This window comes from Urtica dioica, chromosome 4 (genome assembly GCF_054948205.1).
Source record: "Urtica dioica subsp. dioica isolate 48M chromosome 4, U.dioica_male_clone48M_v1_H2, whole genome shotgun sequence".
In the NCBI taxonomy this organism is placed as follows: Eukaryota; Viridiplantae; Streptophyta; class Magnoliopsida; order Rosales; family Urticaceae; genus Urtica; species Urtica dioica.
Genome location: NC_142759.1, coordinates 13,424,460 through 13,427,199, shown reverse-complemented (window position 1 = coordinate 13,427,199; position 2,740 = coordinate 13,424,460). Strand labels below are relative to the sequence as shown.

Here is a 2,740-nt window from a genome sequence, read left to right as displayed (position 1 = left end):
TATACGTAGCCTTTAACCTCTAACAAATCTCAACAAATTATTTTATCAAAGATATCATTAATCACGTGGCGCGCTAATCTAGAACGGCTCACCAAGACTGACGTTACTGTTGGGAACCTGTCAACACAGATAATAAACGTAAATTACTGGAAATTATCTCATTCTCCACATTTAAGTAATTTGAATGGAAATAAATGGATATAACTATAAATAAATCATCTATACCTCGTCGGTGAACTTCTTGATCCCGCCGCGGATGATCGCGTCCACGTCAAGCCCCGAGATCTCTTCGGCGCGCTTCGTCAGCAAATCGCAGAGCTCGAGCCAGAGCCGGTGCCTCGTCTTCCCTTTCACGTACGAGAACCCGTCGTCGTTGAGGACTCCGGCGAGCCGCTCCGCCGCCTCCTGGAACAGCCCCGCCGAGAGCAGAAACTCGATGAAATCCTCGACGTGTGTCGGGTCGAACATGAGGTATCGCCGAAGACTCGCAGAGACGTGTCGGAAGACACTCCGGGGAGGGAGACCAGGGCGAGATAGGGTCCCCAGACTCGGTCGTGCTGGGTCACCGGGAGGGCTCGGAGGGCTCGGTCGAAGGCTCAGTGGGAGAGGAGAACGTGGAAGAGGAAATAAAGATAACGTGGTTAAAAAAACCAGATCTATTTTGTGGAGAGAGAGAGAGAGAGAGAGAGAGAGAGAGAGAGAGAGAAAAGAAAGTGGAAGAGAGAGAGAACGTGGATTCAAATATTTGGTAACTACCTTCTACAAAATAGGAATTTAATTGCACAACAAAAAAGAAAAAAAATAACGTGATTTTAAAAAACTACTTTCATTATTGAAGGACAAAAAAGTAAAAAATATTTTGCCACCTAATATGTTTGGCTATTTCCCTAAAAATCTCCAAACATATGCTAGATCCCAAACCTAATGTTATAGGTGACATAGTTACTTAGAAAACTCAAATAAATAAGAGAATCAATTTTTTTTAATGTATAGAGTTTATTAAAAGATAATTAATTGGGACTCTAATACCATAACTAAAATATTACTTGGATGATCTCCGCAAATAATTCTCATTTCTTTTTTGCGAGTCTTCTTATCTCGCAAATACCATAACTATAAGTTATTATTACTGAATTTGTGTTAATTTGATGGCAAATAAAATAAGAGAGTCAATTTCAATATAATATCATGTTAAAAGTTATGAATGTTTTATTTTAAAAATTAATTGATAAAAATTATATCATGGAGCAATAAATATTTTAGTACATATATGGTTAAAAAAATAATTAATGACATTTTTAGGCCCTGAACTATGTCGAGTGTAACAACTTGGTCCTTCGGCAAAAAAAGCTGTAGCGTCGATACCTGGTTAATGTGAGGAAATCACGTTTGATCCTTCTGTCAAATTTTTCGTCTATTTAGACAGAACGATGCTGACGTGGCTTGATCGAGTAGGGTAGTTACCATTTTGTCCATGTTTTAATGGTTTCCTCTTCTTGTAAATCATATGGCCGTGTAATCCCAAATCGAGAAAATTAAATCGAGAAAATCAAATCCCAAATCGAGAAAATCAAATCCCTTGATAAAACCCTAAAATCCCAAATCGTTTAATTCCATAATCAAGAAGAAATGAACAAATTTCTTCAGAACTGGGCTTGAAGACAACCGCGTCAAGCTTGGAGTGTCATGGAATCCTCTATGTCTTCTTCGTCAAGGAAATCTCGCGTAGAGGTCGATGGGTCGCGGCGACGACCTCCGGCATGTTTCTGCAGTGCTACTGGGGTCGAACGCACGTCGTGGACGACTGAAAACCCGGGACGAAGATTTTATGGATGCCCCGGGTATAAGGTGAGGTTTTCATTTTAGGGATTTTCAATTTTTTTCTTTCTGTGTTTGTGAAATTGCCGACTCTAAATATTTTGAAAATTACCAGCATAAAACAGAGCCAGGCTGTGGATTTCATGAATGGCTAGACCCTCCAATGTGCGCAAGATCAACAACGATTATTCCCGGACTGTTGAAGAGAATTAATGCATTTGAGAGGACGAAGTCGGACTTGGTAACAGAAGAATTTCACGACCACCAAAGCTGTGGAGTGAATTTCACGAAAGATCTAAAACAGATTAAGATGTTGGCCATGGTTATATTACTGTTTGTGTTTGTACTTTTGTTTAAGTAAATTGTGATGCAGGTTTTGTGATCAAAGTTGTTTTGTAACTGATAATGAACGTGTAATGTTGTCTGGTATTCTGGATTCAAATGCTCAAGTAATGCCAGTTGGTTTATTTCCCAGTTTTAGTAGGTTTGTGATGCAGGTTTTGTGATCAAAGTTGTTTTGTAACTGATAATGAACGTGTAATGTTGTCTGGTATTCTGGATTCAAATGCTCAAGTAATGCCAGTTGGTTTATTTCTCAGTTTTAGTAGGTTATATTTTCAGTTGATTTAAGTATCAATTCTTGATACAGATTCTTGGAAAAAATTATTGTTAAACCAAAGTACATAATCAACAGACAAACTAAGCTATCAAATAACATAATTTAGAGTCAATAAGATGTCAATCTATTTTAATCATTCATATACCAACCAAGTACATAAACCAGTCATAACCCAAAAGTAGAATATGTTTTAACCAAGTACATAAACCATTCATAAACATCATTTCATTTCATCAAAAGAAACTGAAAGAAACCTTAATACAGACATAAACGATCTGCAACCCAAAAAATCTCGGCCTCATG

At 37.9% G+C, this 2,740-nt stretch overlaps 1 long non-coding RNA gene across 1 annotated transcript; it reads left to right on the top strand.

Moving 5' to 3' along the window:
* Positions 1 to 1,709: 1,709 nt before the first annotated feature.
* Positions 1,710 to 2,416, top strand: LOC149400603 (uncharacterized). The gene is made up of 2 exons (XR_016296814.1): positions 1,710 to 1,848; positions 1,934 to 2,416. It is a non-coding gene; the product is annotated as an uncharacterized LOC149400603 (long non-coding RNA).
* The last annotated feature ends 324 nt before the right edge of the window (positions 2,417 to 2,740 follow it).